Source organism: Homalodisca vitripennis, chromosome X (assembly GCF_021130785.1).
Source record: "Homalodisca vitripennis isolate AUS2020 chromosome X, UT_GWSS_2.1, whole genome shotgun sequence".
NCBI classification, from domain to species: Eukaryota; Metazoa; Arthropoda; class Insecta; order Hemiptera; family Cicadellidae; genus Homalodisca; species Homalodisca vitripennis.
Window position 1 is genome coordinate 112,832,675 of NC_060215.1, and position 8,949 is coordinate 112,841,623.

At 30.5% G+C, this 8,949-nt stretch overlaps 1 long non-coding RNA gene across 1 annotated transcript in view; it reads right to left on the bottom strand.

The window, feature by feature from the left end:
- The window catches only part of LOC124369794, a 96,248-nt gene extending 87,538 nt beyond the window's left edge, over nt 1–8,710 (bottom strand). Inside the window, exon 1 of the long non-coding RNA XR_006923094.1 lies at nt 8,647–8,710. This is a non-coding gene — a long non-coding RNA (uncharacterized LOC124369794). The remainder of the gene's footprint in view (nt 1–8,646) is intronic.
- Between the last annotated feature and the right edge of the window lie 239 nt (nt 8,711–8,949).

Consider the following 8,949-nt stretch of genomic DNA (forward strand, 5'->3'; position numbering starts at 1 on the left):
TGCTGATCTATTCCCACATTTTCTTCGTGTGTGAGACATGGCAAAACTGTACGTAACGTTGTTAATACAACATTAATCTGAAAAATTTCATTCCTAAAATGTGCAATTGGAAAACAACTCTTGATTGATTGGTTTGTTATAAATATACTAAAAAACTAAACACATTTACAGTTATTACTGTATTTCAATTTAAAATTAGTCATAGTTACTTAAATCACAACTGCACACAAAATATTATGATTTTTAAAATTCTTTTCATGTTAATAAAATAAGTTTAAAACATTTAGGTTTGAATATAATTTTACTCATCTTCCTGAATAACAAATACAGTCATAAATAATAAGCTCTAACCAACAAGAGTACAAGACAGAAATGGCAATTAACAATTCTGTCTATAGGAAGAAAGCCTTAACAATTTAAACTATTCTAAAAATATATTTAAATAAAACCTAATATTCGTATATCAATGCGAATAATTGTTATAATTGTTTAGAATAAAACATTTGTTAAAGAAAAATAATGTTTACAACTCTAGTGAAGTGGTAGGCATTTGTAGAAGAATTTTTAAAATACATATAGAAACCCCCTTCGTTGGGAGACCTTTGTATAGTCTCCAGGAGATACTTGAGAAACAAACGACCTGAGGTTAGGAGGTTCAAACTGTTTGAATAAAGATTTTTGAACCTACGGCCATCTTATAATCAGGACCAAAAAAACCCGGAATGTATATATATTCAAGAAAAATAAAATACTGTACCTTAAAGTTAGATACAATTATTTACCTAAATGAGTGCTCACCTTCTGGATTAGAACAGGACCGTAGAAGAAATTCGAAAAATGTATTAAAGTCTTCTTTGTTTTTATGTAAAAATATTTAGTATATTAAGGAAACAGAAAACTAAAGCAAGCTAAAACTAAAGAGAAAATAAAAGTAAGTTAAGAGATAATATAATTTGTTTTTTAAGATTTACTGACAATAGATTGACATAATGACGTAAATTTCCATAAAGAAGGGAATAAAGATTTGACGATAGACTTGTTTTAATTAAGCTCAAAAGTCATCGACCTGTCTTAAATGTGCTTGTTAAATGCAGATAGATTGTTTTGCGTTTTTATGTCTTTCAGTCGATTGAACTATATTATACAAATTTGCATGGTTTATATCAAATATTTAAAACTGTCAGCAGTTTTGAAGGTATTCCAATACACATCTTCAGGGCTTTTATCTATTTAGTTCTTATTTTAATGTTGTGAGCGTAATGGCAACGAACTAAGTAATTCTATTGTTATATTCTTACAGAAAAAGGAGGGGATCTTTTGCAGAAGTTAATTTACAAAAATAATAGACTAAAGCTGGAGGTTCAGACATATGGTAGTCTTCATACATATATATCTTACCACATAGTCTGATCCAGCGCGGTGGATTAAAATATAGTAGTATTAGCATGATATGTTACACTGAATACTAAGTATTTACCGGAATTAATTTTCCAACACTAAATAGTTAATGATAATCCACAGTAATACTTAAATAACACTGCATATTCTTTGGGGAACGGTAAAACATATATTCCATTATGACGTAAACCTGAACAACGAATAATGTTTTCGGACAACTACTTGAAAGTGAAAGCTTTTAATGCTTTTATAATGTTCAATAGTTTTGTACACAAAAATTGCTTTTTAAGTAATGGGTTTTCTCACAAAACATACACTAAGTTAACATAGCCGAAAAATAAATTTTTTTCTTTATCATATATATTTAGCATTACTTCCACGTTCTTTCTAATAGATTGAGTTGTAAATCACGATGTTTAGAAAGTAAGATACATGGTTGAATATTAATCACCTATTTGTTATTTGTACAGTCTAATCCTTTTAAAATTTGTAATAAGGATGATTTACAAGACCATTTACGAATTACCAAAAATATCATTGGAACAAGAAAATATAGAGTTTGGTCATATTGATAAGTGTTGAAACCTTAATTTTGAAATGTCTATTAACAAAGAACCTTGTTAATAATACGAACAAAATTATTTAAATTCTTAAGAAATATACTTAATGATCATTGTATTTATAATCCAAAACGTACAAAAAGGTGCCTTTGGTCATGCCGTTAGCAGTAAATGGAGATTTAAAATTATTTTGAATTAAATTTAAACTGCTTTTGTCCCAAAAGGACTGGATACAACTATTCACTCTTAAGAAACAAAAAAGGAGTACGTAATTTTTCACGCGTCTATGAAAGTGTTGTTGCAAATTAATCAAGATTTTCTGAAGTAATATTCCGAGTCTCCCATTCAGACTTGCCAAACCAAAGCCAAGAACAGCCTCACAGTATCACGCTGTCACCGCCAATGTGGCGACTGGAGATGTGTCATTCAGTCGTGTCCCGTTCAATTCGAACAGGTCAGTCAGATGAACTAGTGATCTGGATCACAATGTTTAAAAAGACCCGTTCACACGAACGTTTCGTTCATTTTTTTCCCATCAACTGAATATATTTGTTAGTTTCTTAGTAAATTATATAATTTACTTTGAAGAGTCGTCAAAACTTATAATATTACAATTATGCTCATTTGACCTGTAACATTCTAGCGGGAAGACTCAGTAACTCAGCAATGACCGGATTAACTGAACGGGTCGCGTCAGTGAACGAGACCGACTGAGGAGGATCATACGCAATAGTGACGCCGTGTTTTGTAATCAGCTGTTTGACCCTCTTTGTAGTTCCTGCTCTCTCTCACAGAGGATAGCACTGTTCAGTCCAAAGTGCTTCCAGTGCTGATTTCTTAAAGTAACAATAGGTTTTAAAAAGAGCAGAACCAACTCCATCAATTCAATTTAGACAAATACCCGATGACGCATACATTATAACCAAATGAACAATAAAGGTGGTGTATTAGTAATTTAGAATTCTTATTTTAATAAAACCGTTTTATGTAATGAGAATATTTAAGCAAATTAGTATTTTTTGCTAATTTAAGAGAGAATAAAATAAACTGAAAAAGGAAAGTTTTGTTTTAAAAAGGCGTAAAAAGCCTTGTTCAATTTACAAACGTAGCAGGTAGGGTATTCCTACTAAAAAATAAATTCCTTAGAGAAATTTAGCGTTTTTATTAACAACAGAAGGAAAACAAATTTGATATTGGCTTTTACCAAACAAACATTAAACTAATCCATAAATAAATAACTATTATATTTTATTTAATAATCTGATTTTTAATATACATAAAGTACAAAAAAACAAACAAGAATTGTGGTATAAAGGTATATTCTTTAATATGAGCTTTAACTACATATACCGCTACTGGATTAATATTTCTTGATTATTTAGTTAGTGTTTAATAAAACAGGTCTTGTTTCTTGCCTTTAAACCTCAAAAGCTCTCTTTGTTACTAATTGTCAATGGGTGAGAGAAATAATATATTCTAAATAATACACGACTAAACGGTAGAAAATCGTAACTATCTCTGCTTCTTGGTGGTACAGTGGTGTAATATTATACACTTAATTTTTATTCTGAGTTTTAGAAAGCTAGGAAATGAATGAAGCTACCAGAAACCTAATAAGCTACAGTACATGTTCTTCAAAATTGACGATTTATGTTTTGTCTCCGTTACGTTTTTATCTGCGAAATATAGTACAGCGAAACACAGTCTAAAGTGCCAAACAAACAGCAGCCTATCGCACTATATATAACCTGTATATAAACATAATATTTTATTATTTAAGCTGTTAATAATCTAATTTTATATAATTGTAATGGTATTGATCGCTATTCATAATAAATTGAAATATGTTTCACTTATATTTGAATTTACTTGAATGTTACGCATTTAAACACACATTTTGGTGTCAGTACTCAGTAAAGCCGTAAACTTATTAACGTAAATTCAACAAAGTACTTGTATTCTTTTAAAGCCCTTACTAATTTTTATGTTTTAAAAGTTACTGTTTCCTTTTTAAAAACTTTATTTTTCGAGTCAACTCTGTTCATCTTCATGTAACAGGCAGGCAACTCATAATTATCACAGTCCTGGCGGTTATTTATGAGCTACTGTTCAACTCGAGTTATCTCATGTAACACGCTCATCTATAGACGAGATAAGAAACTTAAATCTTGCCTTGAAATTAAAGTAAAATTTGTTGAAATAAAATAAGGACCGTATAAAGAGGAAGGCATGGGACAGGGAGGAAGGAATAGATTCTGTTACTGTTTCCAATTCAGCCGGGCATAACCTCGAGCACCACAGAAATAGGCTGGGTAAGGCAGTCAACTTTCTCTATCGTTCTATATTTGGAAGTATAGCTACGTTCTGTTATTGCCACTAGAAGAAGTCTAGAAGTGAGGCAGCAATGTATCAAGTAAATTTACGTGTATGGATAAGAAAGTAAATGGTCATGTACCACTTTATAATATCACATATAACACATATCGCCAAATAATGTTCCCTCTATAGTAGAACATGGTCGAAAGAAATGTAAATTTATGTGGTTACATAATTAAGACATACTTCACACTATATAACATAAATACACTGAGATACACTAAAATAAATCCATACAAAAGGTGAAAAACCTATTCAATTCTAACTAATATAATCATTGTTCGGGTTGGGGTATTACCTTTGCTTACTAAACCTTTACTACATGTTACTAAGATTCAAGCAAATTATATAAGAATTCTTAAAATAGTTTTATTTCACGTTAACGAATTAATAACCGAATATAATAGCTAGTAAATTTATCACGTATTTGTAGGCCATTCCATATATAAATAAACATTTTTTAAAATATAAATAGTAAAAATTACCAACCCTTTAAAACGTTTACTTTGCAACGGGTCTCTGCCCAAATAATGAAACTTGCAGAATGTATAACATTGTATAATTTGTAATTACTACAGGTGTACTGTAATTAATATATACACTTTTGGATTGTGTGAGGTGTAAAGATTTGATTACATTCCAATGAACTGAAGTATAATGAAATTCTACATGATATTATTACACTCACCCCCATAATAGAGTTTGGTATTGTTTAGTATGACCTCTGCAGGGATGCCGTTGGACCTTCTCCTTTCACCTGCCAAGATCTATTTTTATATTCTTCACTGGGGAGTGCCATGCCCCTTTTGCCATATTTAGGGTGTGCTGATGTATTGGTAATGTTGAAAATTTGTAACCAGAGGCCAGAGAACTTAGGAACGGTCGCGGTATAGTTTAAGGATAATAACAAATTAAGGCAAAAGTACAAAAAAAGATTCCGCCAAACGAAGCCATAAGCATGTCATTCTACGACATCGTACCAACTCTAATTACGTATCCAAAAATTTCGGTACAAAATATATTCCAGATAATATTTTTAAAACAATGTTTCGTACACTATTCTGTATTGTTATCAATATTTGTTGGTATTCCTAGTTTTGTATTTTTGATGGGCGAGTATTGTCTGTTAAGACACAACATGAATAAACAAATTCTTCAAATGTCTACAAATGTTCAGATATACTACTATGTTACAAATCTGAAATAAGAGTAAGCTACTAGATTTAGTGTGCACTTGTTATCAAGTTAAGAAACAAAGAGTAATATTTTATCATGACCCAGTGATATGATAAATCATGAGATATAGCCACATTTAGATAAACCTTTTTAATGAGCTGACAAGCTCACTAATGTTGGCTTCTTGACAGGTTAACGGGTGCATAAACAAAGTAACTGTTTCCCTTTGCGTGATTAAAAAAGTTCATCGATTACTTAGGCTACTAGCTGTCCTAATATACAAACATATTATATTATAAAACAGATTTAAAGCTTTTGTACTAATAGCTAAAATTGTCAAAATATCATAACAATGAAAACTTTACTCCATGCCGTCAACATCCTATCTTCAGCTGCAGGTTGGTGGATCCAAATTTTATAAAAGTCCATTTACACATGACTCAGCTATGATAGGAAGAGTTGCTTCAATGCGAATGTTGAGTTTCACTTCGGTTCACCTTCCTCTTAGTGCAGCGTCTGAAATCTGATGCTATCGCAGACTTCACTCATGAAATCTGGAGCCTTGTTCGTCTGAAAGGATCCAAAAATTCGGTTCGTCGACGAAGGACGAAGAAGCTCAAAACGAACTCTTTGCAGCATTTCGACATCAGAGACGTCTACACTAAAAATGCAGAGCAATCTAGATAAAGAGGTACTCTCATTGTCTCATCAGATTTCTGTAAGCATCAGATGCACGTAAGAGAAAGATGAACTGGAACTAAACTCAAAAAATACATCTACAGCTGAAGATGGATCTTTGGTGGCCAAAAACTAGTTCTGCATTGTTCCGCATGCTGACAATTTGTCATTTCGGAATTAACAGATATAGTTTATTTTGAAATTTTAAGTAGTTAAGTGGCTAAAATAAAAAAAAAATTGTGTTAGTGTCCAGATTTAACATTATTATGATAAAAATAAGGAATTTGTCTTCGTGTCTTTTTATGTACACATTTGTTATTGTATGGAATAAAATAAAATGTTCGTATGTAAACTGTCTAAACACTATTTTCGATATTAATTTAATGATATGGTATTCCGCACATTTAATTTTGTAGTTGCTTTACTAATTTTATTTTTTTTATTATAATATTTCCAGATTTACAGCTATATCACAGGAATTTGTCAGCTCAGTAAAGTTCTAAATACACAAACTCTGAAATTTTAAATCTTAAAACATCAGTAACACATCAGTTACTTCAGATTAAGTAATTAACTTAGTTGTTGGAAACTATGTATCTGGATGTGGTTTATAGGTAATTAATGCTACAAAATTGGTTTTACAAATGGCAATTACAAATTATCTCTTGGTTGTTCGTAATTCAGAGTTTTAAATATATATGATGAACCTATGGTTATACAAAACTATTTTTTATTATTTATAAAATTATAATACACATAAGTTATGGTAAGATTTATGAAATTTTACGTACTCAATTAACTAAAAAATACATCTGTTTAATATAAGTATGTACAGGTTGTTCTACGAAGAATGATAATAATTTTACGAGGTGATTCTAAAAATAGGAATTACCATAGTTTTCTAGTTGCAGAAATCAAAACCTTTTACATAAATGTTAGCTGCAAGGATGAAAAAATCTAAATAACTCGAAAATCAAATAACAGGAAATGAAATTTCTGAAACTGAAATAACTCGGTAAGCCTGATTTAAGAGTGCTTTGACGTAAACATTTGAATGAGATATAGTCTAGAACAATACATCCATTAGTTCCAGTAAACTGTGTTTTTAATCTTCTAAGTGCAATAAATTTACTTAATTCTAGTAAAAGCATACAATCTGTGAATGAATAATAGAGAGGTGTTAGACTTTGAAACTGATGTAAATTAAGTCAACTTGTTCACAGTAATAACATTTATCACATATGATCATAAGTCTGCTATATTAAACCAATGCCAATAAACTGTATTTTATCTATAATAATATGTTGGCTCATTTAATAACATATTTGTTATTTTTTAGTTCTTTGTATTTATGTAAGTCATATACTGAAGTTACTGCACCTGAAGCATTAAACCCAATTTCACCAAAAGGTTTAACATCAGCTTCTCAACAACTAAGGGTACTAGAGTTCTGAAACTTGTTTTATTGAACTTTTTAGGTCATTACACTATGACATCATAAAAATTGTACGTAATTTTAGTCAGAGGAATTTCTATTCAGATTCATTTCGCTTATATGTAAGTCCAATCTTTCTCTGCCCGTAGCTACCAAGGTAAACTTTCGTTTTTTAATATTATAAACGTTTTATCAAATCTTTATCTCTTCTTTCATGAAGCAAACTTATTCAATGAACTTCATATATAGCACATTTGAACAGAAAGATTTAAATAACCTTTAATGACTAATTTCTTGTTATATTTAATATGCAATACATATATCATCACATAATACATAATAGATAAACAGTAGAAATAGATTTATTTAATGAATTTATGTATACATTTTAAAAAAAACTCGATAGTTAATAAACATAAATTTATTTATTATTATTCGGTAACATGCTTTTCATGAATATTTGTCAATAATTTATAATTTACAATATTTCTTTGTGTCGACGTAATCCTTTGTATACAGTACATATATATTTATTGTCATTATGTTTATAAATTTCGATTAATGTTTACTCTATTATTTAAATTTTAGTTCCTTTTATTTTATTATTAAAAATTGTGTTTGAAATAATGCATGGCCATATCATATTTACATCTTAATTGTTTTAAGTTAAGAAATTGGCCTTACGCCTTAATATTCTCATGGAATGTCTTGCAGCAATAATTATCTCGACGATTGAATCAATTAATTATTGATGTTGCCATGTAATTGTCATTCATTGCTGTATGGTGTCATTGAAAATACAGAGTTTGAATTTAATACTTTTATTTAATAATGTACGGCTACGTCTCTTGTATGAGTAGTTTTGGAATAAGACATTAATCAATCTTGTTTGCTATGTAAATAATTTCTAGGTTCATAGACTCTCACTTTTGAATAGTATGCATGTATAAAGGTTCAAAAAAGCACGTTGGAAAATTACTCAAAACTTACTTATCAAACTTGAAAAGAAGAGATTCAACTTACCATTTGACAGTATCATGAAAGGATCGGTGAAAAGGCGTTTGCCGTCCTTCAGCTCTCACTTAAGACTAATCTTGAACCGACCGTCTTAAACAATAAACGGAAGCAGATTAGGGTGGCAGGAGGAGGGGGAGGGGATTATGACGTAGGCGTGCCGGTATCTCTTGTATGTGCACGTCACCCATGGTGATATACAGCACATCGTAATTAACACCCTCAGTCCGTGTTTGTTTCTTACACGGGAGGAAGTATAAAAACACTATACAAGCCCGCTCTGGCACAGCACGGAGTTATACGGCACTGCGT